Source organism: Balaenoptera borealis (assembly GCF_965194805.1).
Source record: "Balaenoptera borealis genome assembly, chromosome: 8".
Taxonomy (NCBI): Eukaryota; Metazoa; Chordata; class Mammalia; order Artiodactyla; family Balaenopteridae; genus Balaenoptera; species Balaenoptera borealis.
The window spans coordinates 96917607-96939289 of NC_138865.1; the positions used below are offsets into that span (position 1 = coordinate 96917607).

Below are 21683 nucleotides of genomic sequence, written 5' to 3' on the forward strand. Positions count from 1 at the left end.
AAATGTCGGTCTCTTGTGGGTTTAGTTTAAAGCTACTGGCTGTGTGGGGTCAAAGCTCTACATTCTTGATTGTTTTAATTTCTAAGTCCCTGATCACCTGAGTTTAAAGGAAGAGATGATCAAGGTCTTGGCTGCTGGGAAAACACCATAATGCTTTAGAGAGCAGTTGGGAAAACGCTACTAGTTTCCCCAGAGCTGAGGTACATTCCAGCCTGGACTATCATACTGTACTATACAAAATGCAACATCAGACTGTGAGGTTTTAGGGCAGGTAGTGAGCCTGTGACCTTTAACATGTCTAATCCAACCTCTCCTTGGGAAGAATATTGAATCTTCCAGGTGGAAAGCGGGCTTGGAGCAAAGAAAGATGGAAGATGGAGCTTGGTAGATTCATGGTGTCATGATGCCTTGTCCGTTTTTTGGGCTGGGACACCCTGAGGAACTTTCCACACCGCAAATCTGCACGGGGACATTCAGCTGGACCCTCTGACGTGAACTTTGGCAAGAGTTTTGCTTCCACCAGCTCTTGGCCACACACCAACCCTGAGACTCTGAGATAGTTCTCACTCCCTGACTCAATTTCCTCAACTACTCTTGCGATAGTTTCCAACACTAAGAAGGAAAACCAGTGTTGTGGCCAAAAATGAAAACACCATGCTGGATATTAAATGTCGCCCAAGAGACACTAATTTAATGGCCCCAAAGTGGTTTCATGCCTCCGAGAGGATTTTACTTCCTGGCCTTGGAGAAGCTAAGTGCTGCCTTCTATTTCTGCTCTGCATTCGGAAAGTCATAAATAGTTAACTGTGTGAGTCCTTTTTTAAAACCTCCCCAGAGCATCTAAAAATAGCCTCTGGAGGCTCGATGCATATTTCCTCAGGTCTTCCTCTTAGTCTTTCAATATTGGTGGTGACGATTTACTGTTACTGTCACACACAGACTTGCAGAGACAAAAGCAGCTAGGCTGGAAGGCAGAGAGGCAGTGTGTCAGAAGGGCCCCTTGAGAGGTGGAACCTGGTATTGATCTGCTACATACATCCCGGGGTGAGAGATGTCACCTCTTCTTGCCTTGGTTTCCCTGCTGGCAAAAGGAGAGTGGTGGGGGAGTCTCCCTCTCTCCGGGGTGCGGCAAGAATCACCCTTGAGTGGGAAGCGTCAGCAGATTCTTCAGCAAAGCGGGGCCTGCCAGCAGCCAAGTGCTCTTACGACCAGCCAAGTCCACGCTTGTTACGTGCCTTTGCAGTGCGCGTCACCCCTGCCATTTCCTATCTTCAGGCCAGAGTGGGGCTCTCCTGCCAGTTTTCCAGCCCCGGGGCATGACCCGAGGCTGAATGTCCGTCATAAGCTCCATGGACAAGGGGCAGGAACAGCCAAGCCCAGCTCAGCCACCTGCCTGCTCTTTGTAACCATGCCTCTGTTTTCTTTACACTTAACTCCAACGGTAAAGACCACCTCTCGCTGACTCTCAGCCCACCTCCTTCAGGGACGCACTCCCTGCAAACAGACCACCAGCTCAGAGCACTCCTGTCTACCCAGAAGGAAGGGTCGGACAGCACACCCTAGGTGGCCTCTGTGGCCTCTGTCTTCTCTCCAAACCCTCCCAACAATGCACAGTGACGAGCTGCGTCTCGGGCCCCCTGACACCCCTTAACCTGGAAAAAATCAGGCAGACTTTTCGCGACAGCAATCAGCTCCCAGACACATCGAACCGTAATGTGATTATGCCATTTACCAAAATGCAAAGAGAGATACTTGAGGCGTTTCTGATTAGGGCTGACATTACCCCTCTAATGGGCCACCGCATTAATCAAAGCTGTTGCCATGACAATGGCGATGGTGGGGAAATAACCCCAGCTTGATTCAGGGCCTACCAAACACCACCAAGGAAGAGGTCAGCTTTTGCAAGGGACACAGCAGAAGAACTGCTTCTTCCTGCTCGAGAAGGGCTTTTTATTGAAATCACACCAGCAGCCAGAAAGACAGGCCTCTGTTTTCTTCCACTGCATTGGGGTTTTCTGGTTCCACTGCTCAAGGTGACTCGATAGCACTGTCCTGCGAGGAACTGGGGGAGGGGGTGTTGGTGGGGAGGATCCAAAGGCTGATCTGTGGGGCTGTCAGAGCCTTCTGGTTTCCAGAACTGTGTGTTAATTGCTGGTGGCCCCCTGGGAACCATGTGGGGCATGAGACCCTGGGGGCAGCGGGAGAGATGACCTGTGGAAAAGCCCAGCTTTTCCCATGGCGTGAACACTTGGCTCATGCCACTCTCTCCATCCCAGAGCCTCTGAGGCGTTTGGCAGACACAAGCCCGCCCTACACACCCTGGGACAAGACGGATGGAAGAACAGAGGCGGGAATGAAAGGGATCTGACGGGCCCCGGTGGGGGGAACCCCTCGGCCTCTGCTCTGTGCTGCAGGGAACCCAGGAACTGCAGGCGAGACCAGGGCTCTCAGGAACCTGGCTCTGGCTCGTGAGTGGCAAACTACTCCACCAACCCAAGTCGGCCCTCTCTCAGGCGCAGACTTGCCCTGAAAGGGAGCCTGTGAGGTTGGCGACATGGCACGGCCTCTCCCCCACCACAGGGACAGGACGTTGGAGCGGACGCAGGAAATCTGATTTACAGTCCAAGTCCTTCTAGAATTGTTTCTGAGCCTTGGCTTTCCCATCTTCAGAGTGGGGACAATGAAATCTACTCTGCTGTCCTTACAGGGGAGTAAAAGTTCAAATCACTTCATTTGGGGGAAAGTGACTTGTAAACTCTGAGAGCACAGATCTTCAAACTTGGCTGCATTTTGGAGCCACCCAGGCAGTTTTATAAAGTCCTGTTGCCTGGGTCCCAGTGCCAGACATGCTGGTTTCACTGGTCTGTGGGGTGGCCAGGGCATGGGGATTTTTCAAAGCTCTCATATGCAGCCAAGGTTGAGAACCGTTGCTCTCGAGTGTTGTGAGGTGCTGTACCCCCCTTTTTTGAGCCTCATTTCCAAAACTAACATATTTTTAATGAGGATAAGAATTATTTAAATAAAAGGATTTTGTGAGGATAAAAGTAGAAAATGTATATGAGAGTGCATAAGGTGGTACATCCCAGATTCCTAATTAAGGCTCCAGACCCTCATTAGAGGCTGCTGTCTCCATTTCAGGGGAAAGAGCTTGTCCCCAGAGCTGAGACCCCAGACGGCACCTTGCCCCTTAGCTGTGTGACTGCATACACGTCGCTGGATCACGGGGAACATTTGCGACACCCGAAGCCTTTCACACGCTTGATCTCAATTATAGCAATAACCCGACAAGGTGGCTCGGACTGTTGTTACCACCCTCTGAAGCCACATCATAGGTGATTCAGGCAGTCACTGATGGAGCTGGGATTGTAGTCCAAATTTGTCTTGTTCAGAAACTGGAGTTCTTTCTACGACCTTCTTGGTTAGAACTGACCTGAGCCAATTTTGTCGTTCAGCGTGTACACGCACGAGGTCTCTGGGCTGCAGGTCTCTATGTTATAATGAAAGCAGTGTCAGGTAGAATTGTGCCACCTAGACTCTCATTTATTAGCAAGCAGGGGCAAAAACAGGCATGTGGCTTACTCTGTGAACTCAATGATATCCCGAATCAAGGTCCTTTTAGGTGTCCCAGCAGAGCCTTGCACAAAAGCTTTGCTCAGGGCAGAGGTGACATTTTTTAGCACCAAGATCCAGCTAATCTTGCAGTCGGGTCATGAGAAAAAAAAAAAATCTCTGATAATCAGTCTAACAAACATGGGATCCATTTGGAGCCCTAAGCTCACGGCACTGTTCTACTTAATTAACGTACCGATCAGAAGGCTACCAGGACATTCCAGCCCAGAGTTGCCAGAGGTCTTTCCCAATGGCTGTGAGGAAGGAGGAAGGGTTAGATTATTCACTGAGCCAACCAAATACCTGGGCGCTGTATCAGCCTCCTGGGGCTGCTGAAACAAAGTACCACAAACTAGGTGGCTAAAAACAATAGAACTTTATTCCCTCACAGTTCTGGATGCCAGAAGTCAAAAATCAAGATGTCAGCAGGGCCACACTCCCTTAAAAGGTTCTAGGGAAGGTCTCCTAGCAGCTGGTGGATGCCAGCCATCTTTGGTGATCCTTGGCTTGTAGCTGCATCACTCTAACCTCTACCTCTGCTATCACATGGCCATCTTCTCTGTGTGTTTCTATGTCTCTGTGTGTCCTTTCTTCTTCTTATAAGGACGCTAGTCATATGAATTAGAGACCCACCCTAATACAGTATGACCTCAACTAATTACATCAGCAAAGACTTTATTTTCAAATAAAGTCACATTCTGAGGTTCCAGGTGGACATGAATTTGGCGGGGGGGGACACTATTCAACCCAGTACAAGCACCTACACCGTGCCAAGTGCTGTGGAGAGAGAAGATAAAGGGGACTAAACTTGCCCTGCACTTGGGTTGCTCACCCTCCAGCGATGGAGACCAGCAGGTGTGTGAGCACCCTGAGAGTGGTAAACATGTTGCTGGCCTGGCACGATGGAGGTGTCTCACCCAGCTTAACAGGGTCATGGAGGCAACCTGCAGGCTGACTTTGGAAGGTCTGGCAGGAGGCACCAGGTAGAGGAGGATGGGAGGGCAGCAGACAGAGGGAAGGACATGTAGATCCAAGGGACTGGTCATAGGGGGAACAGGACTGGTTCACGGAGACAGGAATGTGGGATCTGAGATGGGCAAGACGGACAGATGAAGCCAAACTGTTGGATAGGGGCAGGTCAGGAAGGTCCCGTGTGCTAGTCTAAGAGAGCTGGGATTTGATCCTACGGAGCTCAGGGAGCCACTGGCATCTTTTAATCAAGGAAGGAATGCAGTCATATTTGCATGTTAGAACAATCACTCTGGAGCAATGAAAAAGATCCACTGGAAAGGTTAAGATTAGAAATGGGAAGTCTAAGCAAAAGACAAGGAATGATAAGTTTCGGGCATATGACAGCAACCATGGGGGTAGAGAGAAGAGAACCAATTTAATGTTTATTCAGAAGAGGGAATCGGCAGAACTTCTTGATAGATGGAATGCTGGATGCTGGGTGTGAAAAAGGAGTTGGTAATGACATCCACGGTGCTCTTTTTGGTTTTTTGTTTTATTTAAATTTTATTTCTTGGGGTCATCCATGAACTCTCTGGGAATGAACCAAGGACAGAAGCCTAGAGAGTTCAATATTTAAGAAGCAGGAGGAGAAAAACCAGCTAGGAAAGAATTCAGAAAACAAAATAGTCAAGTGACAGGAGAACTGGAATTACACATGGGGAGCGTCAGCAGAGGTCCCCTGGGACACGGTGGGAATGGGTGCCTGCGTGGTGGTATTAGCCTGAGGAGGGGGCTCCCCAGGAAGGAAGGCCCCTGGGCAGGCAGCTTGGAGACCCAGGAAGGAGGTGGGGTGGAGACTAGGACCAAATAACCTTACATTGGGCAATTTGCCCAAGTCTTGATGTCCCCAGAACAATGGGTTCAGGTCAGTTCATTCATTTGTTCAATTAACTAGGGTGACCAATTGTCCATTCTGGTTTTCCCAGGACTGTTCTGGTTTTAACACCGAAAGCCTAACATCCCAAGAAACCCTTCTGTCCTGGGAAAACTGGTTGGTCACCCTAGTTAACAAGCATTTCCTGCACTTCTGCCACATGCCACATACTGTGTCGGATGGCACGGTACTTAATAATACTCAGAGCAGGCTTTTGAGCACCCCACAGCCTGGAGGGGAAATAATGGGTTACAAGTGCTTAAAAACTGGCAGAGGGTGGGTTGAGATTCCTCTCTCTCACTGCCAAGGGCAAGTTAAAGGAAGGTGGTTTGGATATAACTTAGGTCAGGGATGGAAAACACTTTTTTTAAAGCAAAATAAGGCCGTGACATGAGTCCATAAGAGAGTATGTTAGTAGGAGAAATATTAATTTCTTGTATAAAATTAAGACGGGCAGGAGTTAAGCTTTTTCTGTTGTTTAACCCAATAAAAGCAGTGTGAGTTTTCAAGATGGTTATGTTATAGTGAGAAATAATTTCTTTTATAAAGCTGCAGATAGCCAGGGTCAGAAGGAAGGGAAGAAGTCCATGCAGGGTAAAACGTGCTTGGTTTTCGATACTGCAGGAGAGAACCAGTCACAGCTTGGAAAGGAAAACCCTTGTCGAGTCTCCCCTTCAATCCCCACCCTCACCCCTGTATTAGTTTCCTAGGGCTGCCAACAAACGACCACAATCTAGGTGGCTTCAAATAACAGAAATCCACTCTCTCACAGTTCTGGAGCCCAGAAGTTTGAAATCACTGCACTGGCAGAGCTGTACTCCTTCTGGAGTCTCCGGGGGGAGGGGGGTGGGGGTGGGGTCCGTTCCTTGCCTCTTCCTGCTTCTGGTAGCTATTGGTGTCACCTGATGTTCCTTGATGTGTAGCCGCATAACCCCAATCTCTGTCTCCATCCTCACACGGCCTTCTTCCTGTGTTTCTCCATACGCCCTCCTCTTCTGTCTGTCTGATGTCCCTCTGCCTTACTCTTATAAGGACAGCTATCATTGGATTAAGCTTGCCCTTCCCCCCAGGCAATCCAGGATGATCTCATCTCAAGATCCTTAAGTTATAACTACATCTGAAAGAACTTTTTTTCCCAAGTAAGGCCATATTCACAGGTTCCATGGATTAGGACTTGGACCTATCTTTTTGGGGGTCATGATTCAACCCACTACACTTCTATTAATATAATCCAAGCACATTTCCCCCTCCTGTGTGTTGTGAGGGGCAAGGAGAGCAACCTGACTCTGACAAAGAGCCCACCCTCTCTCAGCCCCAGCTGTATAGCAGCATAAAAGCCATTGATAGGGCCTCCATGTATGGTTGTCCAAGGTGTGCACTGCACAAAAGCCCTTGGCTACGGGGTACTGAAATACAGCCTACTCTCTGCAGGCCAAACCATGTGCCTTGTCAGTACTGCACCCACTGGAAGAAAGGGACACCTTTTTCCTTCTGGGCAAAGGGACTGCCTACATCCCAAGCAGTGTACCCGCTCAAACGGGGCTCCTTTTTCTGATTTGAACAAAAGTGCTACCTGGGCTAGAGGAGAACCTGGTCATTGACTTTCATTAACTCAAATGTGTTTGCCAGTGCCCAATTAGAAGTGATGGTACAAGCTAATGATGGAAATTTTTCAGGACCATGTAAAATGTGCCAGACATCAGGAAAGATGGAGAAGGGACTGATTATTTCTTTAGGAAGCAGTACGGTGAAGAGGGAAGCAAGGGGGATCATTGCAACAAGTCGTGAGTTAAAGGGAGAGAGCTGCTAGAAGCGGAAGGAAGGTCCACAGCCTGGACAGCCTCCATGTGAGCACATCCTCATCCCCACCCCAGCCTCCTAGGCAGCGAGGTTTCATCCCTTCTGTGATAGGAGGGGGCAATGCAGCCAGACTGAGACCTGCTCTCCAAACCCACCTACCCCTGCCCCACTCTCTGTAAGCTGTTGAAGTAATCACCAGAACCCCCTGCTTGGTAAAGACCTGCTTGAATGTTCACTGGGAGCCAATATGCCTTCGCTTTGAAGAAAGCTGAGTGCTCTGGTATCTGAGCCAGATGGAGAAAGGCAGTGGCGTCCTTCTCGTGGCCAACTGTGTGTCCAGCAGCAGATAGCCTTGGGCAATGATCCCCCAACTCAGACTGCCCAGAGACCAAGCCACCACCCACCCTACAGGAGAAGGGGACAGGGAAAAGGAAGCCTCTCCTTCTGGTGACACTGCAATCCCTTAGGTGTGTACAACCCCAAAATCTTTCTATATCCACTATTTTATTGGAGCCTCACAACAATGTCCCATGACAAGCCAAGTTTACAGATCTGGAAACTGAGTTTCAGAGATGTGATAGTCTTGCTCAGAGGCAGGGCTCCCTACTCCTGGTCAGGTTTTGCATTCACAGTAGTGATTTTCTGCTTCCCGTCTTTCTGCACAAGACATGTTGAGAATCTGAAGGCTGGGCTCTAATCTAGACCCCCCTTGTAGAGGTCTCAGGGCATGTCACTTAACCCAGCAGGAGCATTTACTCTGTAAATAAAAAGGAATAACAATAATCTTCCCCATGATGTCACTGTGGACTAGCCAATAAAAAAGATTAAAAAGCAATTGCCAACAATTGAAATCAAATACATAAGAGTAAATAGCTATGTCTGACTAACTTCCATGGGAATTTAGATATAATTAAAAAAAAAAAACAGACCAATCCCTAGATATTCATGAGAGTTAGAGGGAGTCATTAGTGAGATGGAAAGAAAAGTGGATTTTCCTGATAGTTTTATTAATAAGAAAAAGAGTAGATATGTATTGTTTGTCAAAAAAATGAGATTTTCAGGAGCATATGGCAAATTAATCATTAAGACTCTCTTATGGCTCAGACCCACTTAATATGTTCTCTGTGGTGTGTGTACGACAAACCTGTAAAAATTACATTACAGTGACTATTAAATGATTCATCAGGGTCACTTCCCCAGTAGATTCAGAATCTGGTGCTTATTCATGCTTCCCCTTTGGTAAGCTTTATTACCTCAACTGTGTTTGCCAGTGGCTAATTAGAGGTGATGGTACAAGCTAATTGATAAAATTTTTCAGAAACATGCAAAGTATTTATTTTGGGAGGAAGGGGAAATTACAGTTCCATCTTTGGCAGCAGCGGGATGCATTGTGATTTTAACAAATGGTGTGGCCGCTGGTCCTAAAGAGTTCAGGATCAGTTTAAGATGCAGAGTGATTGGCTGACAGTGTGGACCCTGAGAGAGGTCCACCTGGGAGGTCCACCTGTGGACCCTGGGAGCTGAGATGCTATTGTTGCTCCGGATACCCCGGAACACGCAGGCTATAGTGGGCTCATGCTTTGTGTGGCTTTAAATTCCCATGGCTTGGGTTTGGTCCATGAGGACTTTTTCTCTCTTGTAACCCTTAACCATAGCAGGATGGGGAAAACCATGGGGGTGGCAAATTGAACCAGGTTCACCTGGGATGTCAGAGATTGGCAAGACCAGCACAGATGGGCTCCAGGTGATAAGAAAAAGTGCCATCTGTAGGTAAAGACTAGACTTCAAAGAGCAGAGGATAGTTATTTGACAGTGGAACACAAAGACAAGGGATTCAGGAGAGGCAATGCTTAGAAATTCAGGAAGGTAACCCTGGGAAGTCTGACAACCAACAACCAAGGCTTGTACCCTAGAATGGGGGTCATGATTGAGACTGGCCCCTAGGGAAGAAGAAGGTAGAAGGTGGGGGAAGAGAAGAATCAAGGTTGGTCTCAAACACAAAGAGTACCCAGCAGTAAGAGAGAAGATGCTGAGTCCTTGAGAACAGAAGTTGGATAACTCACTCTTGATCCAGACAGCTACCTTTACAGCAACCTACACTTCATGATATTTTGTTGGGTTGAGCAGCATCCAATGCCCTCAGCATCCATTCCCACTCCTGGTGCGCCTTCCCATTCAGAGGAGGCTGGAAATAGACATTACAGATCCATGGCTCGCTTGCAGCTAGGGTTTGCCATACAAATTAGGTTCTGCCAATTCGATGCGCTCATGCCAGATTTGAGTGGGGGAAGTGAAGTGCAGACCAGTTGCCTGCTGTCTTTACTGCTCCTCCAGGCAAGAAAGATCATGGGGATATACAACTGTGGCAGCCCTGACAATGCACCTCCCACTTCTCCACTGCGGGACTGGCATCCACCCAGCACCCTGCTGCTGTGCTCTGAAATCAACCATCACATTGTCACATTCATCCCCGGAAGCCACACTTCCCATGGGCTGGGAATTATCTCATTTTATTTAATTCTCACAATGAAGCAGGTCTTCTTATTACTAGCCCCATTTTGCATTTAAGGACATTGAACTTAAAGAGATTATGTAATTTCCCTAAAGTCACAAGGCTAGTGAAGGGCAGGCTCTCCTGCCAGATTTATTATGCATGTACCATGTACCACAGGCCAAGCTACAGCCAACAGACAGGTTATTTCACACGCTCCTCACTGTAAAGGCATTGCCAGAACCAGGAGTTCGGCAGGGGTGGGCTTGGCTTAAATGGCTCTGATTAAGAAAGCTTCACTGTTGCATTTTTCAATGTTGTTGTCATATCTATAATAATTAGGATTGCTAGATAAAATACAGGACACCCAATTAAATTTGAATTTCAGATAAACAATGAATAATTTTTTAGCATAAGTATTCCCAAGGCAATATCTGAACACATTTAGACTAAGAAAATGATTTGTTGTTTATCTTAAATTCAGATTTACCTAGGTGTCCTGTGTTTTTGTTTGTCAAATCTAATGAGTCTAACAATTAACAAACCCCTTCCAAACAGAGGGAGTGTTGTCCAAAGCCATGATGCAAAATGAATTTCTAAGCATTGCCTAAAGAGCAAAGCCAGGAATTCTTAGAAGAAAGATAACAATAACAACAATAGCTGATTTAGTGGACACCTTTCTACTTGGCAATAACTTTCCTAAGGCCTTTCATGTAATAACTCACGCTAACCTCACAATGAGCCAATGTGGCAGGCGTTACCATTATTCCTCTCTCACATACAACTGAGACAGAGAGAAGCCTGCCCAAGGACAGCTGGCCAGCAAGCCGAAGGGCTGGAACTCCAGCCATGGTGGTCAGTTCCCGATCCTGGGTGCTTAACCATTACCCATTTGCATAGTCAGCAAGGGTCAATTTACCAAATTAGACAAGGAATATCCAACTCAGGTTGACACAAATGTTATAGATTCCCTCGTCATTTGTTCTTTTCCAGTTACCCACAATCTAGGCTTCATCTCCCTAACTGGCGTCATACCCATTCTCTCCTGGTCTGGCAGCAATCCAACCAGAGCCTGTATTTTTTAACTACAATTTTCTTTTTACAAAGTATCGTATGTTTACCTTTTGAAATTCTGAAATACAAAAAAGAAGGAAAACTTTTTTATAGAAAGTATAAAGAAAGTTAAAAGCAACTTTATTTCCATTTTTTAACATGCTATAAAGTCTTCTTGTCTTTCTTTAGACACATATATGTTCTTCTAATTTGTTTTTTTAGACAATATCTGAATCACACCATATACAGTTTTGTGGCTTCAATGAACATTGAACATTGTGAACATCTCCTCTTTCCCACAAGTGGTCTTTGAGCAGGCTATGCACTGAATTCTATCCCCCCAACATTCGTATGTTGACGCCCTAACCCCCAATGTGACTGTATTTGGAGTAAGGAAGTAATTAAGGTCAAATGAGGTTGTAAAGCGGGGCCCAAATCCAATGGGATTCGTGCCTTTATAAGAAGAGACACCAGAGAGCTGGCTCCCTCTCTCTGTCTTGTGAGGACACAGCAAGAAGGCAGCCATCTGCAAACCAGGGAGAGAGCCCTCACTAGAAATCGACCCGGCTAGATCTTGATCTGGGACCTCTAGCTTCCAAAAGTGTGAGAAAATAAATGTCTGTGGTTTAAGCCACATAGCCCTTGGTATTTTGTTATGGCAGCCTGAGCTAATACAGAGAACATGGGTTTTTCAGAACTATAATTATCTGATGGGTATACAAAAATTTATTCAACAAATTTCCTTATGCTAATTCTGTAAACTGTCTCCAAATTTGCACTTTTCACAAGTAACACGTATTATAAGTAATCTTTCCAGCCTCTTTACCTTAGGAAAAATTTCTAGAGGCAGAGTTAGTGGTAGTGTGATAGACTGTCTCAGTTTGCCCTGGACTGTCCTGTTTTTGCTCAGACAGCCTCACATCCAGGGAAACCCCTGAGTTCTGGCAAATCAGGACAGTTGGTCACTATACCTCTCGGTCAATAGCAATGTACTTTCCAAAGCCTTCTGACACGTACTGTTGGATCACCCACCAGACATGTGCTAATTTCCACATCTACCACATAAGAGGTTTCCCTTCTGAGGTATAGAATCTTATCTGTAATTTACATTAACATGCTTCAGCATAGATAGGAGAAATATGAGGCGTAAATTAAAAGTAGTCTATACCCTAGAAATGGTTAATTAATATGTGAAGTACCCTAATCATGAATCCATATTGCAGAGGTAGCTGGTTAGCATTTGAAAGACCCTAATCAGGAGCCTGCACTCCAACTCCAGTGCCTGCTACAAGCACCGTGACAAGTGCTTGCTTTAAATACCACTATCTGAAGCTGCATATTGAGCTTGTTAATTAGCATAAGGAATATGAGAAATAATGTTTCATCAGTAAAATGCAAGCTATTCAAGAATCATTCTGCCTTGCATTAACAGATGTTTTGAAAAATCTGGTATCAAAACCCAGCAACCTTGGGAGTAATACTTTACACCTTTGGAGTGATACTCTAGGTCAAGAACTCCATTTGATCCCATCACCCTTACATTTATCAGAGGATCACAGAGGTTTGGAAATGGGGTGCCTTTTGGGGTTATCACAGTGATGAAGGGGTAGTGGATGGAGAGGATGGCTAGCAGAATTCATCGCCTGGGTCCAGGGTTGCTAAATATCCTACAATGCCCAGGGAAGTCCAACACCCAAAATGCCAGGGATGCTGGAGAAGTTTAGCCAATGAGCAGAACCTTGTGGCATTTTTGCCTCAAAGTGAACCTTCTAGGTTGGAGAACCCCAAGGACGGAGGGTCCACACTTCAGTGGGCTTACAAAGCAGATTGACCAGTCTTTGTGTCTGTTTCCCGTTATTGTGTTGGGGTTTTTTTGTTTGTTTCTTTATTATTTTGTTGTTGTTACATGTGGTTGAATTTGGTCCAAGACTTGTTTGTATTGTAACACATCACCTAGAAGTGAGGTTTAGAGGAGGAGACCTACTGCCTTCACTGACCTCTAATCATTGGAAACCATGAACATTCAACAAAAAAGAAGCTGCTCATGGTAGACAGGCAAGTCAGCCAAGGTCAGGTCACAAAAACGGGTATCTTTAATGTCTGCTTTAACATGTCAGTATCCCTTTTAGTGCTCTTAAATATCAAGAAAAATGAAATGCAATGAAAATAAAGCTGGTAATTTCCTCTGTTTTATTTAAAACAATGCATAAGGCAAAATTGTCTGATGCTACTGTTTACTGAAAAATATGCCAGATGAACGTGACAGTGTGCATATGTGCATTCTCCTTGGTAAATCCAGTTATACATGTGCCCATCTTGTTTAACTGATGGGCCAGCTTTAAATTCAGTCTTCAAACAAGCAGAGTGAAACTCAGAAGCAATGCCACTGCTGGTAGGTAAGATCCCCACAAAGAGAGGTCTTCCCCACCACCACCACCACCGCCACCAAAGACAGCCAGCAGAGGCTTATGTGGATGAGGGCAAATCCCCTACGACAGTGAATCTCAAACCCAATAGGGTATCCAAATCCACTGGAGGGCTCCTTAAAACACAGATCACTGGGTCCCATGCCCAGAGATACTGATTCAGGAAGGCTGAGAATCTGCATTTCTAACAAGCTCCCGGACGCTGCTGATGCGCCTGGTCCTGGGACTACACTTCGAGAACCATTGCTCTGGTCCTCATCCTTGGCTGTACATTAGAACCAGCTTTTAAACCAATCAAGGCCCAGCCACACCCCAAGATGACTGTGTCAGAATCTCGGGGGGTGAGGCCCTGGCCCCAGGATTTTCTTTAGCCTTCCTTAGGGAATTCCAGAGTAAAGCCAAGGTTGAAAACTACGCTTCTAGAAGGAGGCCAGAGTCAAGCTATATCCAGCTTGGAAGTCCCAAGCTCGATAATATCAGCAGTAATAATAATAACAATAGATGCTCTTTATTACCTCTGACTGTATGCCAAGTTCTGTCCTAGGCCTCCTTTAAGCATTTTAATTAATCTGTACAATGACCCTATGAAATTGGTATCTTTGACCTTTTTTTTAACAGATGAAACTCAGGCTCTGAGAGGCCAAGCAGCTGACCAAGGAAATAAGTGGTGCATTCAAACCCAGGAGGATGTGATTTCAAAATCCGTCTTTCTTAACGACCACATAATGCTTCCTCCTGTCATCCAATCAAAGGGGTAGGTGGAAGCCAGAGCGAACATGAAGGATTAAAAAGGGGAAAAGGGAATTCCCTGGCGGTCCAGTGGTTAGGACTCCGTGCTTTCACTTTCGAGAGCCCGGGTTCAGTCCCTAGTTGGGGAACTAAGATCCCACAAGCCAGGCAAAAAAGAAGCGGTGGGTGGGAAAGGGAACAAACCTAAGAGGGCTTGAGAAAAGGAGAAATGAGCAAACAAGAGGAGGCTGGGGCAGTTCTAGAGGTGGTGCCAATGCCCAGGACGCCACCTTTGGTCCTCCTCTTATAGACCGCAGACAGATGGGGTCCATTCGAAGGGCCTCAGTGCACAGGATGTAAAGGAACAATGACAGGATGGTGATCTTTACATGCCGACACCCCACGTTCCAGGTCAGGTAGAGACATCTACAGAGTTGATGCCATAGTCAGCAGGGGAAAATCCAGGTGACCTCGTTCCCTGCCCACAAGCAGAATGAGGACTTCAGGCAGCCTGGGTAGGGGTGAGGGGGGCAGACATGGGTTCATGACTTTAAAGGAGGTCTGGGATGAGAGTATGTGAACTGGGTCTGGGAGGCTTCGGGACAGAAGGGGAGTTGGAATCTGGAGACTTCCGGGTTCTCCTGATGCCCAGAGTCTGGGAGCCTTCAGGGAGCTAAACCAGTCCCTGAGAACCATGGGCAGTGCCCCTCGAATCACACAAGTGGGAGGGCCTCGGAAGCTTTTCTCCTCGTGAGGCTCCTACGTTCCGGCTGCCTGCAGTTGTCAGGCATCTTCCATCACAACGGACCTGCACCTGGTTGCAATTAGAGTCACTTGGAAATGTTTATGATAGCAGTGCTCAGGCCCCTCACCCATAGATTATGATTTAATTGGTCTGGGGTTAGGTCCAAGCATCTTTTTTTTTTTTTAATGTTCCCCAGATAATTCTAATGGGCAGCCATGTTCTAAGATATCCATAATTTACTTTAAAATACCTCAGCACAGACAGTGTGGTGTTATTACATTTTTGGATTAAGCCAGTAGTTCTTGACCTGGGCTGCATGCTGAAGTCACCTGGGGATCTTTAAAAACACCAGTGCCTGGATCCCACCTCCAGAGAGTCTGATATACTTGGTCTGCAGGTGCAGCATCAGCATCAGTGGTTTTAAAATTTCCTCCAGGTGACGCCAATAGGTGGTCAAGGATGAGAACCACTGGATCAAGTTCTAGCCCAGAAACTGAGAGTATACTGAAGTGTGCAAAGTTCGGGGGTGGTCAAATGGCGTTCTAATCCAGATACTCATTCTTCAAGAGTAGCCTATCTCAATCAAAAATGAGTGCTTTGGGCTTCCCTGGTGGCGCAGTGGTTAAGAATCTGCCTGCCAATGCAGGGGACACGGGTTCGAGCCCTGGTTTGGGAAGATCCCACATGCCGCGGAGCAACTAAGCCCGTGAGCCACAACTACTGAGCCTGCGCGTCTGGAGCCTGTGCTCCACAACAAGAGAGGCCGCGATAGTGAGAGGCCCGCGCACCGCGATGAAGACTGGCCCCAGCTCGCCACAACTGGAGAAAGCCCTCGCACAGAAACGAAGACCCAACACAGCCAAAAATAAATAAATTAATTAATTAAAAAAAAAAAAAGAGTGCTTTGCAAATTAGCATACTGGACATCAAAAATGAGTTTTATGAAATAACATGAGTATTACAAATCGGCTCTCACTGGTGAAATTATAGTTATAGAATATATATGTATTGACTAATAATATTTTAGAGACACTTCCTACCTTTGCATGAATAGGGTAGGAGAATCCAGTGAGGCCGATAACCTTTAATCTTAGGGATATTATATTAGGGATATTACATTAGGCATATATTAGGGATATATTGCCCTGAGCTAAATCTCTTAAGTGGTTCCATGTTCAGCAATGAATTCTCAAAGATTCTGCCTAATGCCAGCTGTATGCGTGACAGGAGCACTGCCTTTACATCAAATGAACCTTTGATGCAAAGTGTTGATTGAGCACCTAAGAGCAGACTTCCTTAAGCTTACAGAACAGATCATATGATTTTGGTGGCGGGGCGGAGGGGTGTAATAGCTTGCTTATAAGCATTTAGTTAGTAAATGTTTGTACATCTAGTAGAATGTGCATATGTCCAAAAACCCAAATGTATTAGTGAAGTTGAAGAAGTGTCTAACTCACCCACCCACCCCAGGGCAGCCCTGATGGCTGTCAGCTCAGAGCTGGCCTGGCTCTAACAGGAAACCTGTGCTGTTCTCCTGTTGAGCACAAACAGCGCCACTCTGACTGTGGTGAGTGAGACAAAAAAAAAAAAAAAAAAAAAGGCCACTCTGGAACCGTGTCTGAGCACAAAGATAGGAACGCCGTCCAAACCACAAAAATGGCCAAGCATCCCGCTTAACCTGCTAATGGAGTGACTGGGGCCTCTTCATCCATTCCGGCTTTAGCTCCACTATGTTGTTCTCACCTCAGAGATAAAACTTAGTAGGCTACTCAACCACAGAATAGTCCCTCCTTCTTTCTGATAGCACCCAAACCAGAGCGAAACCATGCTTCTTGAACTCTCGCCCAAATCACCCAACATAAACCCAGATTCTAGGACCAGTCCTTCCATAACCTCCTTACTGAGACCCTCCAAGATTCCCCATTTTGTTCTGTCCCCCTTGTTGCAATGAACCAAATGCATTCTTTTTCTATTCTATGTTACTGCATAATAAATCACCATAAATTTAGAGGCTTAAAAATAGGAGAGATGTATTATTTCACAGTTTCCCCGGGACGGGAGTCCGGATGGTTAGCTGGGTCCTCTTCTTAGGCTCTCACAAGGCTGAAATCAAGGTGTCAGCTGGGGCTACATTCTCCTCTGCAGCTTGGGGTTCTTCCAAGCTCATTCAGATTGTTAGCAGAATTTGGTTCCTCCTAGTTGCAGGACTGAGGTCCTGTTGTTCTTGTTGGCTATTGGCTGCTGACCTGGGGTCATTTTCAGCTTTGAGAGGTCACTCCCACATCTTAGCCACATGGGTCCCCTCCATAGGCAGTTCATGACATGATTGTGATGCTGTATGAGCCCCCTGATGTTTTACCTTCTCTGATGAGTTCACCTGATTAGATCAGGCCCACCCAGGATAATCTGCCTTTTGACTCATTAGTAACCTAATCATGGGAGTGACATTCCAAGATATTCACAGGTCCCACTTAGATGGAGGGGGGAGTAGAGGGGAGGGGGAATGATACAGGGCTTATCCACCAGGGGGCAGGAATCTTGGGGGGACATCTACCTATCACACCAAGAAACACTTCAGCTCTCATTTTCTATCAAAATGAGCCTAAGACTTGCGCACAATCAGACTACATCAAGTCACTTCATAACACCAGGATGGGAGACCATGGGTCTGACTTGCCAGGAGACTTTATTGAGCTGCATCCAAACAGTCTGGGTGAATCATTCCCCTTTTTCAATGGCAGAGACATTGAAAGCCTCTTCCACCAAAGGCAGATAGAGCTTGATACCCAAGGGAGTAAAAAGAAGCCTATTTGCTCAGTGACCTAGTCACCAAATTTAAACTGCTTTTTAAATGATGTGTTCCCAAACTATAGCAATTTTACCCGTTTACTTAAGTTAACCTTAAAGAATATTCTTCTTGAGTATATTCAACAAATATTAATATTTTCTGTTAGTTATAAGAATGAAGAGCCCTTCTCCCCTTCTATTAGAAGGAAAGAATACTTGCTAAGTGAGCAAATAAATGGTATTTTCATTATCTACAATTTTGAGCACCTCCTGCCCCATGAGTCCAATTTAAATTATCCCTTTGGCAGAAAATATCACAATGGTTGGGGACCTGGAATTCACATCCAATTGAAGTACCTCTATGAACTACAACAGGCTGACTTTCCCCTGAGGAGGTGTCCCTATGACCCCAATTATCCTTTAATTTGTGTGAATTCTCCAATTATCTTCTTTTAGGCTTTTACTCAAATTATCAGGATTATTCATTTATTCATTTTTTGAATAAATATGTCTTGAGCGCCAACTATATGCTAGGTTCTCAGTATGGAGATCCAGCAGTGGACCATAGAAATCCTCCCTCATGGAGTTTTCAATACAGCAGAGACACAGATGTTCAACAAAAATCCAAAAATTAATATGTAATTACAAATTCTGATGACTATTAGGAAGGAAAAGAATAAGAGAAAAAACCATGTGCTTGTGATAGTTATAGTAAATTTGAAGTGAAAATTGTGAGTTTGGACATTTTCTCTTTTCTCCTATCTCTACAAAGATTGTTTAGGAAGTATGCCCAATAAAATAAAATCACTATCACAAAGAGATGCCTGCACTTCCATGTTCATTGCAGCATTATTCACAATAGCCAAGACATGGAAACAACCTAGGCATCCATCAATGGATAAATGGATAAATAAAATGTCACACACACACGCACATACACACACACACACACACACATGAATATTAGCCATGAAAAAGAAGGAAATTCTGCCATTTGTAACAACATGGATGGACCTTAAGGGCATTATGCTAAGTGAAATAAGTCAGACAAAGACAAATACTGTATGATCGCACTTATATGTGGAATTTTAAAAAGCCAAACTCATAGAAACAGAATAGAGTGGTGGTTGCCAGGGCTGGGGGATGCTCGAAATGGGGAGATGTCTGTCAAAGGGTACAAACTTCCAGTTACAAGATGAGTAAGTTCTGGGAATGTAATGCATAGCATGGTGACTATAGTTAACAATACTGTATTATATACTTAAAAGTTGCTAAGAGGAGATCTTAAATGTTCTCACCACACACACACACACCCCTAATTATGTGAGTTTATAGATGTGTTAAGTAACCTAATTGTAGTAACCATTTTGCAATATATAAGTGTATCAAATCATCACATTGTATACCTTAAACTTACAGGATGTTATGTGTCAGTTATACCTCAATAAAGCTGGAAAAAATGGAAGAGACATCCACCTTTTTGGGAAATGCAAAGGACAATTTGGAATGTCCTTTACCCAGGGGTTAAGGGATCCACTTGATCAAGTTTATTTCAGAGATAAAAAAACAGGTCAGCTCTGTGACCATGACTTTCCACTCACCTCACTTCAACTGGAAAAGCTAGAGCTCCATCAACTCAAAGGTCTCCACTCCTAATATTACTTGCTCCATCAATCTTTGTTTAAAGTCAGCTAAACAAGAAGCACTTTTCCCCCTTATGGACAAAAAAAGTAAAGAAATCTACTCTGCTTATACTTAATGCCCATTAAAATTGTGTATGAGAATCAGGAATACCTCCTGTTTAAATATTTACCAAACACAGGTTAATCTTAGGCCTGAAATTGAACAGTATAATTTAGTTCAGTTTCATTCATTCTAAAATAAGGATTCTCCACTGTAATTATCCAGGTAAAGTCAGTTACTCTCTAAAACCTTCCTTGATTCCCCCAGGCACAGCTATTAATAGTTACGTCCTTCTCTGTGCTCCCGCAAGACTTCCATTACAGCTCATTTCTGCATTGTACTGTAAATAACTTGAGGTCTTTGAAATTATTTTTCTGGCTCTCTCACTCGACTGAGGCCCTTGAGAAAAACAACTTGGTCTTATTCGTTCATGTATCCTTGGTACCTAGCAGAGTGCCAAGGTCATAGTGATAAAACTCAATAAAAGTTTGAGTGAATAAACAAAAGGCATTGCACAAATCTAATTTTATTATAACAAATGGAGAAGGGTGACAACTGACTCTTGACTTGGACCCTGAATGAGGAGACAGCCATGCAAAGATCTAGGCAGGAATAGCATTCAAGAAAGAATCGCCAGTGCCAAGGTCGTGAGGGGAGGAAAAAAAGATATGGGAAGAAGGCCACTGGGAGAGTGAAAGAGAGTAGAGAAGATAAGGTTAGAGGAGAGGGGCAAAGGCTGAACAATGAGGTCCGTCTAGGTCAGGATAAGAAGTTTGCATAGTGTGCTACGTACAAGGGAATTCACTTTCAGCAGAATTACATGATATAATTTATATTCTTAAAAGATCATTCTGGCTATTGTTTGGAGAATGGACTATAGGGGGTGCACGTTTGGGAGCAGGGAAACCCTAGAGGCCTACTGCAGAAGTTCAGGCAAGAGAAGATGGTGCCCGCGCAATGCATCCCGAGCTGCCCCTTGATCACCGGCTTCCCAGTTTTGCTGCTCTCCTCCCTCCTCCCACCCTCTGGCCCATCTGACTCTGGAAACAATTGCAAAGGATTATTGTGTTGGGGTTTTATATAATACGGAGTGAAGTGTAGAGCATTAAAAAAAAAAAAAAAAAAAAAAGAGAAGATGGTGCCCAGTTCTAGAGTAGAAGCCATTGAGGTGGACAGAAGTAGCTGGACTTAAGACATGTTTTGGATGTAGAGGCAACCGGACTTGATAAGTTGGATACGGGAAGGGATGCTGTTTCACTGCTAAGTCCCTAGAGAGCCCTCCCAGTGACCAAAATATTGAAATATTCTATACTAGTTGGTAAACAGTCACTGCCAAAAGCCCCCAAGTGGTGCCCCACTCCAACACCCTAACACCCTCAGACTTCCCCTAGAACCAAAAGCTAAAATATCAATGCCTGGCATGATAGAGACCCCCTTGGACAGCTCTATTGCCTGACTCTGTTCTGATTGGTGGGTCCCATACCACACTGTTTGCTAAAAATCACAATTGGATTTAAAAGACGGGGAAAAGAGAGGAGTGGAGCTCTCCTAGGCTTTTGGCTTGAGCTGTTGGATGGACGCATTGCTGTTGGCTGACATGTGGAGGAATAGGAGATGAATAAGTCTGGTGGGAGGAAAACGATGATTCTGTTAAATTTTATTACTTATTAAACATACAAGTGGAAAGGACTAAAGGCCAAGTGAAGGTTCCCAGTCACTATGTACACCACAAACTTCAAGGCAACAAAACTCCAGAATGATCAAACTTTGAAATAATCTTGAGGATATTTTTTTTAATTAATTAATTTATTTATTTATTTTTGGCTGTGTTGGGTCTTCGTTTCTGTGCGAGGGCCCTCTCTAGTTGTGGCGAGCAGGGGCCACTCTTCACTGCGGTGCACGGACCTCTTATCGCGGCCTCTCTTGTTGCGGAGCATAGGCTCCAGACACGCAGGCTCAGTAGTTGTGGCTCACGGGCCCAGTTGCTCCACAGCATGTGGGATCCTCCCAGACCAGGGCTCAAACCCGTGTCCCCTGCATTGGCAGGCGGATTCTCAACCACTGCGCCACCAGGGAAGCCCTTGAGGATTATTTTATTGTGAATAAATCTATAATGCTCTGGATTCCATTAAAACCTTGAAGGAGGGCTTCCCTGGTGGCGCAGTGGTTGAGAATCTGCCTGCTAATGCAGGGGACACGGGTTCGAGCCCTGGTCTGGGAAGATCCCACATGCCGCGGAGCAACGGGGCCCGTGAGCCACAGCTACTGAGCCTGCGCGTCTGGAGCCTGTGCTCGGCAACAAGAGAGGCCGCAATAGTGAGAGGCCCGCGCACCGCAATGAAGAGTGGCCCCCACTTGCCACAACTAGAGAAAGCCCTCGCACAGAAACGAAGACCCAACACAGCCAAAAATAAATAAATAAATAAATAAATAAATAAATAAATAAAAGATTACTATTAAAAAAAAAAAAAAAAC

The 21683-nt window shown here is 45.3% G+C and overlaps 2 long non-coding RNA genes across 2 annotated transcripts in view; both read right to left on the minus strand.

Annotated features, from left to right (window-relative positions):
- Positions 1 to 21683, minus strand: part of LOC309634294 — a 235981-nt gene that overhangs the window by 149741 nt on the left and 64557 nt on the right. The window lies entirely within an intron of this gene.
- Positions 20312 to 21683, minus strand: part of LOC309634327 — a 31505-nt gene continuing 30133 nt past the window's right edge. The window contains exon 2 of the long non-coding RNA XR_014247985.1: positions 20312 to 21343. This is a non-coding gene — a long non-coding RNA (uncharacterized lncRNA). The remainder of the gene's footprint in view (positions 21344 to 21683) is intronic.